Below are 22,120 nucleotides of genomic sequence, written 5' to 3' on the forward strand. Positions count from 1 at the left end.
AGGTTACCATTTCGGTGCAACGAGAACAAGACCAGCCGGACGGCAGGACGGAGGTCGCCGTGGAGCCCAAGACAGCATCATCGCCAGTGCTTTTGGCAGCCGAAGACCACCTTTTGTCAGGATAACTTGTACTAGATGTCCCCCTTCGAAATGGCCAATTGTTGGCGCCCTTCCCGCTCATTATTTGGGGAGAGGCCCAGGGCCTCTATAAATAGAGCTAGCCACCACAGAGTAGACATGATCTAGACATCTAGAGATCCCCAGAGACATCTAGACACCCCAAGAACATCGAGAGATCTAGTAGAACCCTAGCAGAGAGAGAGAGAGGCGATGAACTCACCCTAGCAGTTCAAGGCACCAACTCAAGAACACCTCTCGCGAGGTTGTTCTTCCCTTGTATTGTCCATCATCAGCCCCAGAGGCAATCCACCACACCACACACTGGAGTAGGGTATTACACCACAACGGTGGCCCGAACCAGTATAAACCTCGTGTCTCTTGTGTTGTTCATCATTTTCATCTTAGTTCGCACGAGAGGATCAAACGTAGATCGGTAGGGGAGAGATCTCCGCGCGCACCCCAGTGTTCGAACCTCAAGGGTCTGTCGGAACCCCAAACCTGACATTTGGCGCGCCAGGTAGGGGTGCGCCGGAGTCCTCCTTCCTGACAACCCGTTCTCCCCCGACATCACATCCCGCCCTCATGGCGGACAACGCGCTGCCTGCTCCAGCAACGCATGCCGACACTGGGGCCAGGGGGCTCCGGGCCTTGGCCCCTGCCTTGCGGCAAGTGTAGTGGTTGCGCAAGTTTAGGCCCGAGATGCCGCTGCGCTACGACGGCGCGACGGACCCGATGATTTTCCTGCTGGCGTACGAGGAGGCCGTCCTCGGAGCTGGGGGCGATGATCGGGTGACGGCCAACTGGTTACCCATGGCCCTCACCGGCGTCCCGCGTGCATGGCTCCTCGACCTGCCGACGGCCTCTGTCACCTCCTGGGAGGAGCTGCGTGACCTCTTACTCGCCCGTTTTGCCGCACCAGTGCCGCCCGTTGTCGCAGCTCTCCTAGGTGGCTCCCAGGCACTTCCCTCGAGCCATCACGTCAAGCCGTTCACCCGCCGGATCAGCACCGCCTCCAAGCGCCGAGAAGCCCCCCCGGGCTGGGTGGCGCCCGAGGCCGGTCTAAACTTCGACTCGAAGGACCACCCCTTCAACCCCATTGGTTCGGGCATGCTCCCGATGTTGTGCACCCCCACCATCTGCCAAGTGGCCGTCACTAGGACCCTCATTGAAGGTGGTGCCGGCCTCAACGTGCTCTCGATGGAGGCCTTCAGCCTCCTCCACGTACCGCTGGAGCGGCTCCGACCCAGCAGGCCTTTCTCGGGCGTCGGAGCCGGTTCCACTGCCTCCTTGGGGCAGGTCCGCCTTCCAGTGACCTTCGGCACCTGCGACAACTTCCGCACAGAGCTGATCGACTTCGACATCGCCCCCATCGGCCTTTCCTACAACGCCATCCTCGGCTATCCGGCCCTGGCTCAGTTCATGGCGGCAACTTACCCGGTGTACAACCTCATGAAGATGCCTAGGAGCAGCGGCGTCCTCACCGTGTCAGGAGACACAAAGGATGCGTTGCAGGTGCTCCAGCTTGTTTTCAGGGCGGCCGCGATGGCGCAGCCCACTGGCACCGACGCCCTCGAACCCAAGGGGGCTGTACTGGCTAAAAAGAAGCAGCTGTTCACCCAAGACAAGGCAGAAACCAAGCAGGTACCAGTCGACGAGGACGGGTCCGCTAGCGCGACCTTCACCATAGGGGCCAACCTCGAGCCCAAACAAGAGAAAGCCCTGATCGGTTTCCTGCGTGCGAACAAGAAGGTGTTTGCGTGGGAACCTGATCAGTTAGCAGGGGTCCCAAGGGAAGTGATTAAGCATCACCTCAACGTGTGCCCCAATGTGCGCCCCGTGAAGCAGAAGGCAAGGCGGCAGTCTACTGAGAAACAAGCTTTCATCGTCCAAGAGACCCGGAAGCTAGAGGCGGCAGGAGTTTTCCGCGAGGTCCGCTACCCTGATTGGTTGGCTAATCCAGTCGTTGTGCCGAAAAAGGAAGGAAAGGAGCGCATGTGTGTTGACTTCAGCAACCTCAACAAGGCCTGCCCGCAGGATCCATTTCCGCTCCCCCGCATTGACCAGATAATCGACTCCACCGCAGAATGTGACCTATTGTGCTTCCTAGATGCCTTCTCGGGCTATCACCAGATCAAGATGGCAGTAGAAGATGTGGAGAAGACGGCCTTCCTGACCCCGCGTGGAGTGTACTGCTATACGTGCATGGCGTTTGGGTTGCGCAACGCAGGCGCGACCTTTCAGCGGCTGATGCACATCGCCTTAGGCCGGCAGCTTAGGAGGAACACAGAAGCTTACGTCGATGACATTGTGGTGAATTCTCGTGAGGCAAGGACCATGATACAGGACCTGGAAGAAACCTTTGCGAGCCTCAACGAGGTGGACCTACGGCTCAACCCGGAGAAGTGCGTGTTTGGAGTCCCCTCAGGCAAGCTCCTGGGTTTCCTCGTATCCCACAAGGGCATCGAGGCCAACCCGGAGAAGGTCAAGGCAGTCAAAGACATAAGCCCACCAAGGACCCTCAGAGAAATGCAAAAGCTCACCGGGCATGTAACTGCGCTGGGGCGTTTCATCTCCAAGCTGGGGGAACGAGCGCTGCCCTTCTTCAAGCTGATGAAGAAAAAGGGCCCCTTCAAGTGGACTGAAGAGGCCGGCAAGGCATTCCAAGACCTCAAGAGGTACCTTACCAGTCCACCAGTGATGGTAGCTCCCCGTCCTCGGGAGCCCCTAGTGCTCTACCTCGCGGCCACCCCCTACTCCGCTAGCGCAGCCCTGGTAGCGGTCAGGGAGGAGCGTTGTGCCAAGGCCGTATCAACCGTCTGAACTGAAGTGAAACAGAGCCAGGAGGGCCTCGCGAATGCCGCAACCGCAGCCGGAAAGGAACAGCCGCGGCAGGAGAACGCACCCGGAGCAGGAGAGGCCCCCTCAGGCGACCAAGCACTGGGAGCTATGTCGTCTCAAGAGACGCCTCGACCTCCGGAGGACACAAGTAGTGCCAGCACCCTCAACCTCGTCGAGCACCCCATGTATTTCGTCAGCACAGTGCTATGGGACGCGAGGGCGCGGTACCCCATGCCTCAAAAGCTCCTCCTCGCGCTATTGGTGGCCTCACACAAGCTGCGGCACTACTTCCAAGGCCACCCCATCAAGGTCGTCTCGGCATACCCTTTGGAGAGGGTACTCAGGAGCCCCAACTTGGCTGGAAGGGTTGCTGAATGGAACATTGAGCTGCAGGCATTTTAGCTAGAATTCAGTACGACCAGAGTCATCAAGGGAGCCGCGTTAGCAGATTTTGTGGCAGAATGGGCAGAAGCGCCGGGTCTCGAGGCAGGCGAAGACCGGTCACTTTCCCCGGGAAGTGAAGCACCGGATGGCTGGGTCATGTACTTTGATGGGGCATTCTCCCGACACGGTGCGGGAGCTGGCGCAGTGCTCGTATCTCCTACCCAGGACAAACTCTACTATGCCGTGCAACTTTGCTTCCAGCATGGAGAAAAGGTCTCCAATAACATAGCGGAGTACGAAGGCCTAATAGCCGGCTTGAAGGCCGCAGCTGCCTTAGGGGTGAAGCGCCTCATCATCAAGGGCGATTCACAGCTCCTCGTCAACTTCTCCAACAAGATATACGAGCCTAAGGACGAGCACATGGAGGCTTACCTCGCTGAGGTCCGCAAGATGGAGAAACAGTTCTGGGGACTGGAGTTGCAGCATGTGCCCCACGACACCAATCAGGAGGCTGACGACATTGCCAAGAGGGCATCTAGGCGGCTGCCTCAGGAGCCCGGCGTCTTTGAGGAGCGGCTCTTCAAACCCTCGGCGGTGCCGTCTCTGTCCAGCACGGCACAACCGAGGGAGGAGCTCCCTCAGCCGCCTGCCTCGGGAGCTCCGGTCTGCGGCCCGGCATCAGGGGCACGCCTGCTCCTGGCGTTGGAGCCTCAGGAGGGATGTTGGATCCCAGAGCTCAAGGACTACCTGATGCAAGGGATTCTGCCGGAGAACGAGGAGGAGGTGGAGCGTGTGGCACGGCAGGCCACGGCTTATTGCATCCAGGATGGTGAGCTCTACAGGAAGTGGCCAAATGACGTGTCCCTATGTTGCATTTCCAGGGAGCAAGGAAAGGAACTGCTGGCGGACATACACAGCGGAGACTGCGGGCACCACTCGTCGTCACGAACCCTCGTCGGCAAGGCGTTCCGCAGCGGGTTCTACTGGCCCACAGCACTCAGCGACGCCGTTGAGCTGGTGAAGGCTTGTGAGGCCTGCCAGTTTCACGCTAAATAGATCCATCAGCCTGCGGGGGGTCTGCAGACCATACCCCTCTCCTGGTCGTTCGCAGTTTGGGGGTTGGACATTCTGGGCCCGTTCCCTCAGGCGCCAGGGGGCTATCGCTACCTCTACTTCGCCGTGGACAAGTTCACCAAATGGGCCGAGGTGGAAGCTGTCCGCACAATCCCTGCAGGCTCGGCAGTCAAGTTCATCAAGGGTCTCGTGAGCCGGTTTGGGGTGCCTAACCGCATCATCACTGACAACGGTTCGCAATTCACTAGTAATCTCTTCAAAACGTATTGTGCTAACCTTGGAACGCAGATATGCTATGCTTTGGTAGCACATCCCCGGAGCAATGGCCAAGCTGAACGAGCCAACGCGGAGGTCCTGAGGGGCGTCAAGGCCAGGACCTTCAAGAAGAAGCTGGAGGCCTGTGGCAGGGGCTGGCACGACGAGCTCTAGTCTGTGCTATGGTCAATCCGCACGACAGCGACCAAGCCGACTGGCGAGACACCGTTCGTCCTCGTCTATAGAGCGGAGGCTGTTCTCCCTCACGAGGTCAGAAGTCGCTCCACACGGGTCCTGGCATTCGATGAGGCTTAGCAGGACGCCCTGCGGGGGACGGATCTCGTGCTGGGGAAGGAACGCCGTCGGGAAGCTGCACTGCAAGCGGCAAGGTATCAACATGCGCTACGACGATACCACAGCCGCAACATCTGCCCCAGGACCCCTGAGGTAGGGGATCTCGTGCTCAGAAGGGTTCTCTCCAGGGAGGGGCTGCACAAGCTCTCTCCCATGTGGGAGGGCCCGTTCAAGGTTGTTCATGTTTCCAGGCCTGGCTCCGTGCGCTTGGAGACTCCGGAGGGAGTACCCATCCAGAACCCATGGAACATTCAACATCTCCGGAGGTTCTACCCCTGAGTGAAGCCGCTGCGTTTTGGAAAAGGCCCGGTGCCTGTGAAGAAGGCGAATGCCTGTGAAGCCGCTGCGTTTTGGAAAAGGCCCGGTGCCTGTGAAGAAGGCGAATGCCTGTGAAGCCGTTGCGTTTTGGAAAAGGCCCGGTGCCTGTGAAGAAGGCGAATGCCTATGAAGCCGCTGCGTTTTGGAAAAGGCCCGGTGCCTATGAAGAAGGCGAATGCCTGTGAAGCTACTGCGTTTTGGGAAAGGCCTGATGCCTGTGAAGAAGGCGAATGCCTGTGAAGCTGCCGCATTTCAAGAAAGGCCCGATGCCTGTGAAGAAGGCCAACGCCTGTGAAGCTCGCCGCCTGTGACACTCTCACGTAATAATGAGTGGGGCTGTACACGCCCTGGAGTCTCCAGAGTGCCGCCCTCGGGCCTCGGGGGCTCCCGCCCACGCCCAGTGGCAGCACTTAGCTCCGCGCTGGTGAGAAGACGTCGAAGACTAGAATAGGCGCCGGACGCGGCTTTCCCATTTGCTTTCTGCAGTTGGCTTGTTTATTCCCGTTTGAAGTTTTTATTGGAGTTGCTGACGTTCCTGGCTTGTGGCTCTTTGTCTTTCTCGCTCGCTCACCTCGTTTTCTCTCGCGAAGTCTCGTGAGGGAGGATCGCGGGCGCCCTCACGAGTGTTTTCTGCCCCGATCGCTTGGAGCTTTCCTTTCCGAGTCCTCTGCGGGAGCACCCCTCCCAGTCCGTGCCCCACGGGCATCGCGACACGAGCGCAGGACCTGGGCCGATCGCACCCACAGCCAAGACCATAAGTTACCCCTCCTACTGATCCTTGTAGGGCACGAAGCGCGCGAGGAGGCCACGGCCTTCGGAGGCGAGGACCGCGCCAAGCCCCACCGAGCTAAAATAGTTCCCGCGCATGGGAGCGCGGCACGAGAACACGGCGCAGAAATAGCGGAAATGGCGTGATGGTTAAACAACAACAGTTCTAATACGCCCCCACGGGGCCCTACATTACTTACTATTTTTGCGCGGGATAAGAAAGAAAACAAAACGGACGCGATTCGTCCTGCGCCAACCCACAGCGAAGGCTCGAGCTGCTCCTGGGACTCAGGCGGATCCCTCATCTCGCTTCACTGGGGCGCGACGGCGGGCTGACCCGCTACCTTCACCCAAGCGGGCGCGACGGCAAGGAGGCTGGTCGTGGCCACCGCTGGAGGAGCTGCTGCCTGAGAGGGGGTTGCTGAAGCTCGGCGGACCCCGAGCACCACCGCATGTACGCCAGTCGCAATCTTCATCCTGGTCAGAGCTAGGGCTGGGCAGGCGGCCGCGGTCGTCGTCTTCAGGGCAACACCCGGCACGACGACCGTCTTCCCCGAACACCCTCACATAGAGGGTGGCGTCGCCATCAAACTTGAAGTACAGGGTGCACCACCGGCTCAGGCCACGCGCGCGGGCAAACGTTTGCCAGTCGCGTGTCAGAGCCCCATTCCCAGAAACGGAGACCTCCAGCGATGCCCAGGAGGCCTTGCTGCAGCATCCGTCTGCCTAGAGCTAGAAGCCACACCGGGCGCTGGCCGGAAGCTCATCTACGAAGAAACGGGGGAGCTGGAGCCTGGTGCTGGATGGGTCTGCCGACCACATGACGAACTCCGGCAGCACCTCCGCAGAGCGAAAGCGTGGCCTAGGAGGGCGCACACCCACGGCGTGCCCCCATTAGCAACCTGGCGCTCACCACTGCGCCGCGAACCGCCTCCATGGCCGCGGGAGGCCACCATGGGGACCGTGGTATACTTGCGAGGGCGGCCTCGGCCGCGCTTGGCCAGGGGGGAGTCAGGCCCAGCCTGGGGGGCCTTTCCTTTCCCCGCGGCCGAGAATCTCTTTAGAGCCCTGGGAGCGACGAGTAATCGAGAAGAAGGAAAGGAGCAGCAAGGAGGGACGGGCCAAAGGGGGTCGCCCAGCCCCGTACTTATAGCCGGAGGAGGCCAACCGTCGTGCACCACGATCGCGGGTAATCATGACCGGTTTCTCTGCATGCAGGGACTTATCAAGTCATGTGGTCGCCGAGGCGTCGTGGGGAAGCGCAGTCGCCCACGTCCAATCAATCGCCACGCGGCTCCCAAGGCCGCAGGCTGTTAGGGCCTGTGGCGCTTCATGCTTGCCCCTTCGCTTCTCTGCTAAGCCAAGCCTGCGCGCGCCTTGGGCCCGGGGGCTACTGTCGGCTTCCTGGTAACGGGGGTCCCCAGACTTGCCTACCTGCGGCATGTGGCGTGGCTCAAGCGGGGGCCCAGCGCGGCCCATCTTCACCAGCTCAAGCTCAAAGACCCTCGCGAGGGACCAAGCCTCGCGGGGCGGATGATAGGAAGCTTCCTCAGAGGCAGCCTCATCAGGCAGGCTCGCGAGGGGCGGAGAGATCAAGGCATGGGTACCTCGCGAGGAACCCGTGACGCAAGCCATGACGATCGAGACCAGGCGGGCGCCGACCTGCGCAGTGTCCTTGTGTCCCCTTTGGTGCAAAGGGGGAAAGCACAGGCCAAGGCATCAGGCAAAGGTTACCATTCCAGTGCAACGAGACCAAGACCAGCCGGACGGCAGGACGGAGGTCACCGTGGAGCCCAAGACGGCGTCATCGCCAGTGCTTTTGGCAGCCGAAAGACCATCTTTGGTCAGGATAACTTGTACTAGATGTCCCCCTTCAAAATGGCCAATTGTTGGCGCCCTTCCCGCTCATTATTTGGGGAGAGGCTCAGGGCCTCTATAAATAGAGCTAGCCACCATAGAGTTGACATGATCTAGACATCTAGAGATCCCTAGAGACATCTAGACACCACAAGAACATCGAGAGATCTGGTAGAACCCTAGCAGAGAGAGAGAGAGAGAGAGAGAGAGAGGCGATGAACTCACCCTAGCAGTTCATCGCACCAACTCAAGAACACCTCTCGCGAGGCTGTTCTTTCCTTGTACTATCTATCATCAGCTCCAGAGGCAATCCACCACACCACACACTGGAGTAGGGTATTACACCACAACGGTGGCCCGAACCAGTATAAACCTCGTGTCTCTTGTGTTGTTCATCATTTTCATCTTAGTTCGCATGAGAGGATCAGACGTAGATCGGTAGGGGAGAGATCTCCGCGCGCACCCCAGTGTTCAAACCTCAAGGGTCTGCCGGAACCCCAAACCCGACACTGTGAAAGTTCCTCCTCAATGAGCGGTACATATTCGTTGGTGTTTGCATCCGGCGAGACATACAACTATTGTGGCCCTTGGGCTTAAGGGTCACAAATTACAAGGACATCCAAGCCGAATGGACTATTCTGGATGACACATAAAAGCCTTGGGATTCACTGGGGGAAGTCACCGAATTAATCATTGATGAATTCTACCACGAGAATAACCTGTTCAATACGGACCGTCACAAACGCAGGGCCGGAGAGCTCTATGATGAACAAATCGCGTACACGTGCATGGACGCGTATGCTTAGCGTATGGAGACGGATAGACACATCGAGCACGGTTGGATAGAAGCAAAAGAGAGGCGAGTGATGTGGTCCATTCATGAAAACATCAAGAAGATGGAGATGATGCAACGGAAACTGGGGAAGGCGCGGTATGAGAGATATTAAGAATAGATCAGTTTTATTATGATTTATGTAATTTATTTTTTGCTGAATTTGGCCAATTTATGCTGAAGTTGTGAATTCCAATGTTCTGAACATTTGTGGTATCGTTCTATTAAGTCAATTATTTTACATGTCGGCTCTTAAAAGCGGTACATACTATCACATCCCTGGTCCTGTTATGCACTAGGCTAGACCCTCATGTGAGCATCATGTTTTAATTCAAATGAAATTTGAATTGAGGAATTTTCAAAAGCCTCAGAAGACCTCTAAAAATAACCAACATTTAAATCTCATCAAATGAGTCCAAAGAAATGTTCCTGTTACTCTGTGAAAATATTGGTAAGAGGTAAAATTCAAACCAATATTTTTGGAATCACAGAATTATTTATTTTTGGGCCTTTGACTTAAACCAATGACATATTTGAGTTGAATTTATTTCTATTATATAAGAAATAAAGTTCAAATATTTTTTTAAGTTGCCTGTGACCTTGGACTAGTTCCTGAGCTCACATACAATTTACAGAAAGTTTTAGAAAAATGATTTGATATTTTAAATCAAATCAAAACCAATTGCAGAAAATAGAAAAGAGAAAGAAAGAGAGAGAGAACCCACCTGGACTTACCTGGCGCCCACCAATCGGCCCAGCGCGGCCCAACCCACCTCTTCCTGTCGCCTTCCTCCCCTCGCCCCGAAGCAGCTCGGTGGCGAGCGCTGGCGACGCCGAGGCCTCCTCCCTGCCTGCCTCACGCCCTCGAGACCCTTCCAGCACCACGGAGACAGCCACGCGCCCCCCAGGCCTCTCACTCTCTCTCCCCGAGCTCCTCTCCTCCTCTGGCTCTCTCGCACGCAGCCACCGAACACACCCGCTGCCGCCGACGAGCACCACCGCGGCCACCGTCCACCCCGTGCCTCTCCGATGAGTCCAGCGGAACCGCCATCGCCTTCTGCGTCCTCTACACCAACCCATTCGACCGCAGGAGCCCTGTAGCGTCTTCCCGGAGCTCGTCCCCAACCTTCGGCCGCCAGCAAACTTTTGAGGATTCGCGAGCTCCAGTCCCTCCCCGGCCTCGCCGTTGCCTCTACCGGATCCTCTGTGAGCTCCTCTTCCATTCCCCCTCCTCCCCCCGCTCGTTCCCGCACTCTAGCCGCCCTTTTCACCGGGGCCGTGAGCTCCTCGCCGCCGGCGATGACGCAGACAAGGCCAGAGCCACCGTAGCTAACTCCCGAGCACGGCAACGTGCTCCACACCTCACCAGGAACCTAACACACACACCAGCTCCCCCTCCCGTGCCCCCTAGCGCCAACACCGACCTCGCCCGTACTCCGGCCGCCGCCACGAGCTCGACTCCAGCGAGCTCACTCCACTGCAGCCTCTCCCGCTTGCTCCAATGGATGCGCGAGAGTGCCATCTCTCTGTAGGTGGTCTCGGCCGCTAATTTGGTCGCCGGAGGACAAAATCCGAGCCTCTCCGCCGTCTCGGCCTCGCCGGCGACTCAACGCCGGCGGGATTGACCCCGCTGGGTCCATGATGAATGGGACCCGCCTGCTAATTAAGTTAGGATTAGTACTAACTAAAATTAGTTAGTTTAATTAACTACTGACACGCGGGACCCACTGTCAGGTTTGACCGGACAGTGACCTGTTAACCTGCTGACGTCACACATGCGTCATGCTGATGCAGTAAAGTATTTCTGGAATTAAAATAAATCAGGAAATGATTAAAAAATTTAGAAAATAGCTAAAACTTCTAAAAATCATAGTAATTCAACCGTGACTCCAAATCAAACAAATTATATATGAAAAATTATCAGAAAAATTCAAGGAATCCATCTGTACCATTTTCATGCATGTTTGAACAATTTTTGTCCTCTGTTTTGGACAAAACAAATAAATGGCATTTAAACTCTCACATATGGAGTTTGAATTTGAATCTTGTATTCAAACCAACCCCATTTAACTTGTTGCTAGATGCATTAGCCCAAAACACATTCATATTGTCATGTCATAGCATGCATCATATTGTGCATTGCATTGATTGTGTTTCTTCTGTGTTTGCCGGTGTTGTTCCCCCTCGGTAGACGCTGTACCGATGATGTGATCGTTGACACTGATGAAGACTCAATGCTATCTTCAGAAGTGCCAGGCAAGCAAAACCCCCTTGTTCATTCCGATACAATCCTACTCTCTCGCCCTGCTCTCTTTTACTGCATTAGAACAACAACGAGTCATTTGTTACTTGTTGCGATAGCTGAACCCCTTTATCCTCTGCATGACCTGTCATTGCCACAGTAAATAGATGAAACCCACTAGTATGAGTAGGAGTTGTTTGAGCCATGTTGTGCCTACTCATTCATGTTTGTTTGTCATGCCTGCTATTGCTTAGAGTTGAGTCAGGTCTGATTCATCGGGGATGAATCAGAGGTGTGTAAACATGTCCTACTGTGTGTGAGCTAAATGGTGAACACGATTTGGTAAAGGTAGCGGTGAGAGGCCATGTAGGAGTACATGGTGGGTTGTCTCATTGAAGCCGTCCTTAGGAACTGAGTTCTGTGTTTGTGATCCATGATTCAGCTACTACCATGCATTGGGCCCTGAAATATGACCCCGCTCGACTTCTTATTCACCCTTGTCCTCTGTCCAGGAGTTGCAAGTAGTTTCTGGTGTTTGTAGTATGCTGGAGGCCGTGGACAGCGCTGACCGTAGGGGTGGGCTGTGATGCGGTAGGCACGTGGCCGGGTGTACCAGATACCCGTTAGGTATCTCGGGAACCCTGCACACATCGTTTGGGGCTGTGAGCGAAACTCCGTCCGGATCTCCTCATGGATGGAACCCGAATAGGCGATAAACCTGGACTAGAGACTTGAGTGTTTAGGTAGGTCGTGGTCTACACCCACGTCGGCTTTCGCTTGAAGTCTGCCGAGCACATGTCGTGTGCAGACGCTAAGTGGTGGAAACATGTATGAAGAAGTACACCCCTGCAGGGTTAACATCATCTATTCGAATAGCCGTGTCCGCGGTAAAGGACTTCTGGGTTGCTTATATCAGTTCATAGACAAGTGAAAGTGGATACTCTAAAATACGCAAGATAAGCGTGAGTGCTATGGATGGCGTTCTCGTAGGGAGACGGGAGCGGTTCCATAGTGGTGTATTGGTTGGTGAATATGTGGACTCGTGTGCGCCACCTCAAAAGAGTTGCTTGCAGTCGTAGTTTAGGTTAGCCACCGAGTCAAAGCTGGCTTGCTGCAGTTAAACCCCACCATCCCCTTTGTTGATAATGATGCATATGTAGTTAGTTCTGATGTAAGTCTTGCTGGGTACATTTGTACTCACGTTGCTTAATTTATGTTTTTGCAGAGAGACTTCGGTCTCGCTAGTAGTTCCGCGTGGACTTCGACGTTTAGCTTGTTACCTCAGCTACGATCTTGTGCCTCGGCAGGATTTGGTAGATAGTCAGGCTTCTCAGCCTTTTTCATTTATAGATGTCTGTACTCAGACATGATAGCTTCCGCTTGTGTTTTGACTTGTATGCTCTTAATGTTGGGTCGTAGGACCCCTGTTTGTAATATCTCGCTCCTCGGAGCCTAATGAATACATACTTGAGTTATAGAGTCATGTTGTGATGCCATGTTGTATTTGCACATATCGAGCTTATTGTGTGTATGTTATTGAAATGCTTGGTATGTGTAGGATCTGACTATCTAGTTGTTTATCCTTAGTAGCCTCTCTTACCGGGAAATGTCTCCTAGTGTTTCCACTGAGCCATGGTAGCTTGCTACTGCTCCGGAACACTTAGGCTGGCCGGCATGTGTCCTTCTTCGTTCCTATGTCTGTCCCTTCGGGGAAATGTCACGCATTGAGTACCGGAGCCCTGTTAGCCCGCTACAGCCCGGTTTACCGGAGTCCTGCTAGCCCAGAGCTACAGCCCGGACCCACTTGCTGCTGACCGACACGTTCGATGCTGGGTCATGGATGCCTGTCCCTGTAAGTTTGTGCCACTTTGGGTTTACGACTAGCCATGTCAGCCCGGGCTCCTTATCATATGGATGCTAGCGACACTATCATATACGTGTGCCAAAAGGCGCAAACGGTCCCGAGCAAAGGTAAGGCGACACCCGTGGGAATACCGTGCGTGAGGCCGCAAAGTGATATGAGGTGTTACATGCTGGATCGATGTGGCATTGATTCGGGGTCCTGACAGCGTTGGTATCAGAGCTTGACTGCCTGTAGGATTACCAAGCCAAACTGGTCAAAGTTGAGTCTAGAAATTCTTTAGTTATATAAGGGAATTGATTGTGGGATGGAACGTAAGGCTCTTTTTACTCCTTATACCTTATGCCCTTCTGATCTGAGTCATCTTATCTTTCCTACGGGGTTAAAGAACTAGGCTTTCTCTTCTTTCTATCAGGATCACGTGTTACTAATCCGTAGACTTATAAGATTGTTGGATTTAAGCTTGAGTTCAGCTCCTACGACTTCTGTATGTTAACTGTTGATCTCGAAACCTTGGAATTGTGTTTCTGAGTGGCTATGCCACCATTTTTGTAGCATGTCTCAAATCTTTTTGAGCATTTATAGCCGTTATGCCGTCCGAGTCATCCCAGGTTTCTAAATAGTCTGATGCATTTGCAAATCCCTTCTTCCCGTTCCCGATGTCCTTTTGGTCAGATTAATCACACAAATTAGTGAGTTGAGGTACTTTATTGCCTCGACATATATGTTGGAGTTAATAATTATGACCCTAAGTGCTTAGGGGATCATCTAGTGGTCTAGCCATGATCTGTGTTTCCAGTGTGATGATTCTGGCCGTCATTATCGAAAGCATCCCGTGATGCCATTTAGTTAGTAGGCATTCTATTTCTGGGTTCTGAACCCGAGATTCACCCCATTTATCTCATGTTGATAGTGTTGCTAGTTCCTTTAGGAAATTAGTAACTTTTGCATTAGTCCTCGAGGTCCATGGTATTTTCCTTCTTCCAAATACTATGAACCATTCAGGCAGAAGTTATTTGAACCAAAAGATCACAATCAGAGTACTCTTGAGGAGTTCTCCATTCATAAATCGTGACTCTGCCAGTCCTACCTCTCTGCATGGGTTATCCGGAAGAAACATATTGAACTTGGTTCGACATACTAATCTATGCATCCACAACTCAGAAAATTATATGTTCTTTGAGTTGCCCCTCTTAGTTGTCTTCTAACCCTGGTCTATCATTTGATAGTCAAGATTATGCGTGCATTCCTATTACTCTTGTGGTCCGTCAAGCCATTCTATTCCGGAATGACTAGGAGAAACAAACTCCAGTACCTTGTCCATTCCCAGGATTGGGTCTTAGCAGTCGTACTCCACAGATCAAATTGCTAATCTTGATTTTGCTCTGTTCCACCTTGGAGTATTACCATCTTTATATCAAGAATGTCATGGGAATTGCACACCATCCTATGAACTCTTGGTACAGTGATACTTCTTGCCATCATTGTTCATTCCTCGGTTTCCGTGTTTTTGTAACCGGAATGCCGACAAGTGAATCATGGTGTGTGAAATAAATACTCCTAGAAACCTTGTTTCTTGGTAGTTAAATGGACGATAACCTCATTCTTAGCGTGTTGATTATTGAATCGTCACCCTAAGGTTGATTGTGCTACCTAGTCCTTATTTCCGGTGCACATTTCGATTGATGAGTTAGGATTTTGTCAAGTCCTCGCTCATTTGATCATATCGTCTTGCCCTGAAAAGCAAGATTGTTCTCGATCTTAGTAACATATCGGTGGTTCGTGATTTTCCGAATATCTTCTCGAAAGTATCACCAGGTTGTCACCTGACTGTTATGTTGAGCTCATGATCAAGTTGGTTTATCCTGTAAACCACCCTTTCTCCAAGAATCTGTGTTGGATACCCCTAAGCTAGTTGGTTAAGCTATGCATCAACTTGGAGAGTTGGAAGATAGAAGCTTGTCCGATATAGTTCATTATAAGGGATGTCTTGTATGTGTGTTGAAGAAAGTTGATATTTTCATCGACTGAACCTCGTGATCAGTTAATGGACCTATCATTTTATTCCAACCTTTGATTGGAGTATGGGCTATCATCCAATCAGACCAGAACCAACGATATTCGTAATGTTGTCTTACTCGTGGTTGATCCCTCGAGCATAAACCATTATATCTTTTGGGTCTGACCAATGCTATCACTTGTTCACCTAACTATGGAATTCCTTTTAAAAGGAAACCCAGATGAATTGTTGTTGAGCCCATTGACAACATCCTTATCTCCTCCATGATCTTGTTGGACAACAAGTTAGTGTTGGAAACTTTTGAAAGCATTTTCTTCATGCTAGCTCATGAAGCATATGTTCGGATGTAAGAAGTGACTTTCTCTAATTCATGTGCATTGATGCAAGTTGCCGCCGTGAATTCGGGAAAGTTGGCTTTGCTTCCTCTGGAGTCATTCCAAGTCAGTCATGCATACGTGTGAAGTATTCTGTGGTGTGGAGACTTGCAACCTTCACTCTATATGTGTCCCTAGCACACCAAGCCACTGATTGATTTGTTCAAGGAGAAGAAGTTCCTTCTTAAGAATCATGACTTATGATATGACTTCGCTATCCTTATTGATGGTTCCCCTCCTGAACTCGGTAGTGTTTTGTTGTAAGACTACCATGTGTTCATGCTTGTCTGGGACAATGTGTTCACATGTTGTAGCAGAACCAGCTCATGTTTTGGAGCTTGCTATCGTAATTCATTTCGCGAGAATCTTGCAACGTCATCTCGTCGATTTGTGTTGCAAACTTTCATTTTTCTTCCTAGACTCGATGAGTCTGGAATATCCTGACACCAACCAGATCTGAATCTCAGGCAGATGTGATGGCTGGAACATTTCCCAAGAACTATAATATTGGTCCCTCGATAACCGGTAAAGTGAATGTCGTGGCCAACACACCCAGCCGGAAGACCCATAATTGTAGTATCTTGATTGAAGAAGTTGGCCACCTTCCCATAAGGATTTTGCAGGATTTACTTCCGTAGTTATTCCTTATGATTTTTGTGTTTCCGAAGTCCGACCTTTACTTGATGTTCTAGATACCAGACCATTTCAAGGAATGGGATACGCTAGTACATCAAGGAGAACATTAGAAGCAGAGTGCTAAATGTTACTCGGTCGATCATCCAGATTCTGTTTCCTTGGCCTCGCCAAGGGTGAAATCTGAGAAAGTGTTATCTTCCTTTGCATCTGCATCATCCATCATCATTCATCATGGTAGCAAGTTGTGTTGCCAGGATCCTTGACACGGATATTGGTAAAATCTTGATGATTATGGAAATGCTCAAGTTCTTGAGAGCACGCACAAGCGCTAGGTGTTATCATCGACACTAACTGGGATGCTCTCAGTTTCCTCGGTTATGCTATGACCCTTTTCAAACAGTGAATTCACTCTCTATTGTTGGGTTCTTCCCCAGTTACCAGAATCATTCCCAGCATTTGCATTTTGTTCCCAGCTTGCACCGCCAATGTGCCATTCTACCATGGGTCTCTTCCATTTCCGGTGGTAAGCAAATTCATCCATTACGTTGTCTTCAACAAGGTAATCCACATCATCCAAGTCCGAGTATGCCATTCTACCGACCCCCTCCAAACGATCGCTCGAGAATTGCCTTAGGCTGGTTTAAAGAGTTTCAATGATCTTTGAATCAAAGGTAATTCTTTTTGCCACTTAAGGGGATATATCTACGAGTCACCATCCCTAAGGTGCCTCGTTGTGGTATCATGGCAACTCAACTCCTTGCTACGTTGACAATCGTTTACCACCTTCTTAAGTGTGGAATTGTTGTTTACCTAGTGAGCCCTTGTCATCTGTTCCACTCCATCCCTCTAGGTGTGTGCTTCGTGTCTCAACCCGAGAGATGGTTCTATGCCTTATCCCATGAGTTGATCCTGAGTTGTTCGACCTTCGAGAAGAACGATTCTTTTGGGGTCTTTCCTTCCTCTCGTTGTCATGATAGTTGGAGTTCTCAGAGCAAGACTTCGAGACAATGATGGTGATCAAATCAACGTTCATTTGAAGTGCAACCTGGATCATGAAGATTGTACTAGTTTGCGTTCCCCCTTCACCTTACCCTACACTTGAATCTCGGGACGAGATTTTTGTTTAGTGGGGGTGAGTTGTCACATCCCTGGTCCTGTTATGCACTAGGCTAGACCCTCATGTGAGCATCATGTTTTAATTCAAATGAAATTTGAATTGAGGAATTTTCAAAAGCCTCAGAAGACCTCTAAAAATAACCAACATTTAAATCTCATCAAATGAGTCCAAAGAAATGTTCCTGTTACTCTGTGAAAATATTGGTAAGAGGTAAAATTCAAACCAATATTTTTGGAATCACAGAATTATTTATTTTTGGGCCTTTGACTTAAACCAATGACATATTTGAGTTGAATTTATTTCCATTATATAAGAAATAAAGTTCAAATATTTTTGTAAGATGCCTGTGACCTTGGACTAGTTCCTGAGATCACATACAATTTACAGAAAGTTTTAGAAAAATGATTTGATATTTTAAATCAAATCAAAACCAATTGCAGAAAATAGAAAAGAGAAAGAAAGAGAGAGAGAACCCACCTGGACTTACCTGGCGCCCACCAACCGGCCCAGCGCGGCCCAGCCCACCTCTTCCTGTCGCCTTCCTCCCCTCGCCCCGAAGCAGCTCGGTGGCGAGCGCTGGCGACGCCGAGGCCTCCTCCCTGCCTGCGTCACGCCCTCGAGACCCTTCTAGCGCCACGGAGACAGCCACGCGCCCCCCCAGGCCTCTCACTCTCTCTCCCCGAGCTCCTCTCCTCCTCTGGCTCTCTCGCACGCAGCCACCGAACACACCCGCCGCCGCCGACGAGCACCACCGCGGCCACCGTCCACCCCGTGCCTCTCCGATGAGTCCAGCAGAACCGCCATCGCCTTCTACGTCCTCTACACCAACCCATTCGACCGCAGGAGCCCTGTAGCATCTTCCCGGAGCTCGTACCCAACCTTCGGCCGCCGGCGAACTTTCGAGGATTCGCGAGCTCCAGCCCCTCCCCGGCCACGCCGTTGCCTCTACCGGATCCGCTGTGAGCTCCTCTTCCATTCCCCCTCCTCCCCGCGCTCGTTCCCGCACTCTAGCCGCCCTTTTCACCAGGGCCGTGAGCTCCTCACCGCCGGCGATGACGCAGACAAGGACAGAGCCACCATAGCTAACTCCCGAGCACGGCAACGTGCTCCACATCTCACCAGGAACCTAACACACACACCAGCTCCCCCTCCCGTGCCCCCTAGCGCCAACCCCGACCTCGCCCGTACTCCAGCCGCCGCCACGAGCTCGACTCCGGCGAGCTCACTCCACTGCAGCCTCTCCCGCTTGCTCCAATGGATGCGCGAGAGTGCTAGCTCTCTGTAGGTGGTCTCGGCCGCTAATTTGGTCGCCGGAGGACAAAATCCGAGCCTCTCCGCCGTCTCGGCCTCGCCGGCGACTCAACGCCGGCGGGATTGACCCCGCTGGGTCCATGACGAATGGGACCCGCCTGCTAATTAAGTTAGGATTAGTACTAACTAAAATTAGTTAGTTTAATTAACTACTGACACGCGGGACCCACTGTCAGGTTTGACCGGACAGTGACCTGTTGACCTGCTGACGTCACACATGCGTCATGCTGATGCAGTAAAGTATTTCTGGAATTAAAATAAATCAGGAAATGATTTATAAATTTCAGAAAATAGCTAAAACTTCTAAAAATCATAGTAATTCAACCGTGACTCCAAATCAAACAAATTATATATGAAAAATTATCAGAAAAATTCAAGGAATCCATCTGTACCATTTTCATGCATGTTTGAACAATGTTTGTCCTCTGTTTTGGACAAAACAAATAAATGGCATTTAAACTCTCACATATGGAGTTTGAATTTGAATCTTGTATTCAAACCAACCCCATTTAACTTGTTGCTAGATGCATTAGCCCAAAACACATTCATATTGCCATGTCATAGCATGCATCATATTGTGCATTGCATTGATCGTGTTTCTTCTGTGTTTGCCGATGTTGTTCCCCCTCGGTAAACGCTGTACCGATGATGTGATCGTTGACACTGATGAAGACTCAATGTTATCTTCAGAAGTGCCAGGCAAGCAAACCCCCCTTGTTCATTCCGATACAATCCTACTCTCTCGCCCTGCTCTCTTTTACTGCATTAGAACAACAACGAGTCATTTGTTACTTGCTGCGATAGCTGAACCCCTTTATCCTCTGCATGACCTGTCATTGCCACAGTAAATAGATGAAACCCACTGTATGAGTAGGAGTTGTTTGAGCCATGTTGTGCCTACTCATTCATGTTTGTTTGTCATGCCTGCTATTGCTTAGAGTTGAGTCAGGTCTGATTCATCGGGGATGAATCAGAGGTGTGTAAACATGTCCTACTGTGTGTGAGCTAAATGGTGAACACGATTTGGTAAAGGTAGCGGTGAGAGGCCATGTAGGAGTACATGGTGGGTTGTCTCATTGAAGCCGTCCTTAGGAACTGAGTTCTGTGTTTGTGATCCATGATTCAGCTACTACCATGCATTGGGCCCTGAAATATGACCCCGCTCGACTTCTTATTCACCCTTGTCCTCTGTCCAGGAGTTGCAAGTAGTTTCTGGTGTTTGTAGTATGCTGGAGGCCGTGGACAGCGCTGACCGTAGGGGTGGGCTGTGATGCGGTAGGCACGTGGCCGGGTGTACCAGATACCCGTTAGGTATCTCGGGAACCCTGCACACATCGTTTGGGGCTGTGAGCGAAACTCCGTCCGGATCTCCTCATGGATGGAACCCGAATAGGCGATAAACCTGGACTAGAGACTTGAGTGTTTAGGTAGGTCGTGGTCTACACCCACGTCGGCTTTCGCTTGAAGTCTGCCGAGCACATGTCGTGTGCAGACGCTAAGTGGTGGAAACATGTATGAAGAAGTACACCCCTACAGGGTTAACATCATCTATTCGAATAGTCGTGTCCACGGTAAAGGACTTCTGGGTTGCTTATATCAGTTCATAGACAAGTGAAAGTGGATACTCTAAAATACGCAAGATAATCGTGAGTGCTATGGATGGCGTTCTCGTAGGGAGACGGGAGCGGTTCCATAGTGGTGTATTGGTTGGTGAATATGTGGACTCGTGTGCGCCACCTCAAAAGAGTTGCTTGCAGTCGTAGTTTAGGTTAGCCACCGAGTCAAAGCTGGCTTGCTGCAGTTAAACCCCACCATCCCCTTTGTTGATAATGATGCATATGTAGTTAGTTCTGATGTAAGTCTTGCTGGGTACATTTGTACTCATGTTGCTTAATTTATGTTTTTGCAGAGAGACTTCGGTCTCGCTAGTAGTTCCGCCTGGACTTCGACGTTTAGCTTGTTACCTCAGCTACGATCTTGTGCCTCGGCAGGATTTGGTAGATAGTCAGGCTTCTCAGCCTTTTTCATTTATAGATGTCTGTACTTAGACATGATAGCTTCCGCTTGTGTTTTGACTTGTATGCTCTGAATGTTGGGTCGTAGGACTCCTGTTTGTAATATCTCACTCCTCGGAGCCTAATGAATACATACTTGAGTTATAGATTCATGTTGTGATGCCATGTTGTATTTGCACACATCGAGCATATTGTGTGTATGTTATTGAAATGCTTGGTATGTGTGGGATCTGACTATCTAGTTGTTTATCCTTAGTAGCCTCTCTTACCTGGAAATGTCTCCTAGTGTTTCCACTGAGCCATGGTAGCTTGCTACTGCTCCGGAACACTTAGGCTGGCCGACATGTGTCCTTCTTCGTTCCTGTGTCTGTCCCTTCGGGGAAATGTCACGCATTGAGTACCGGAGCCCTGTTAGCCCGCTACAGCTCGGTTTACCGGAGTCCTGCTAGCCCAGAGCTACAGCCCGGACCCACTTGCTGCTGACCGACACGTTCAATGCTGGGTCATGGATGCCTGTCCCTGTAAGTTTGTGCCACTTTGGGTTTACGACTAGCCATGTCAGCCCAGGCTCCTTATCATATGGATGCTAGCGACACTATCATATACGTGTGCCAAAAGGCGCAAACGGTCCCGGGCAAAGGTAAGGCGACACCCGTGGGAATACCGTGCGTGAGGCCGCAAAGTGATATGAGGTGTTACATGCTAGATCGATGTGGCATTGAGTCGGGGTCCTGACACATACGCATACTACCTTGTCAAATCTTTATCATTCCCGTTCACCATCATGCCATGAGCGAAACCATAATTGTTAAGAGGTAACGGATGTCTGTGGATAGAGGTAAGAATGAGGGTCACAGGGTTGTAGTGTTGACGGGGGAGACAAGTAATCCAACATCACGAGTGGCGATGGCGACGATAACATCACGGGAATCAGCGGCGGAGGCAACTTTCCTAGCGAATGGAAGATCACATCGGAGCTGCCGTTTGGAACGAAAAGACCAGCAAAGGTTTGTAAACCCGCCACCATTTTCCCTCATGAATCACGGTGCGTTATTTGTTCACTGAACATACAAGTATCTGTGAATAGGACGGTGAAATCCTCCTTATGTTAAAGCATAGTATGCCTATGTCAGAACCAAGTCCTCATGTCAGTGGCATACAAAAGACCAGTGTAGCCTAGTCCGTTGAGTCTACACGGGCGGATTAAATTTTGGTCATAGATTTCTGGTTTGCCCAAAAGAGATTTGAAATAAAACAAAATTGTTTTCTAGGTTATGTGTTCATCAATTAATTCATGATTTAACTCCATTTTTCCTATACTAGGTGTATAACATGTGTATCTATGGAAGGCGAGAGCAAGGACTGTAATCCACAAAGCTCGTTGATAAAGGAGACTATGAGGCGGTGCCTCAGGACCCCACGTGGTAGGACCATGCACCCATAAGGTGTGTGGTGGGGTCACGTGCCTCCATGGTGCCCCCTACGTGTCCCCTTCTGGCTCTATGACACTTCTCCTTCAGAAAAGATTAGTAAAAAATTTCAGGATTCTGGACAACTTAATTTTTTGCAAAAAAAATGAAACCAAGGCTAATTCTGCCGAAAACAACGTCGGACCGGGTTAGTTTTATCCAAATCATTCAAGTTAGAGGGCAAATGCCTCGCAAAAGTGGTTGGTAAAGTAGATACATTTTGGATGTATCACCTCATAAAATCTTGATGACCTTCTTAGAAGTTGTTTTACTTG

General features: G+C 51.3%; 1 pseudogene; it reads left to right on the forward strand.

Moving 5' to 3' along the window:
• The first annotated feature begins 819 nt into the window (after positions 1-819).
• The window catches only part of LOC119333839, a 38,872-nt pseudogene continuing 17,571 nt past the window's right edge, over positions 820-22,120 (forward strand).

Source organism: Triticum dicoccoides, chromosome 7A, assembly GCF_002162155.2.
Source record: "Triticum dicoccoides isolate Atlit2015 ecotype Zavitan chromosome 7A, WEW_v2.0, whole genome shotgun sequence".
NCBI lineage: Eukaryota > Viridiplantae > Streptophyta > Magnoliopsida > Poales > Poaceae > Triticum > Triticum dicoccoides.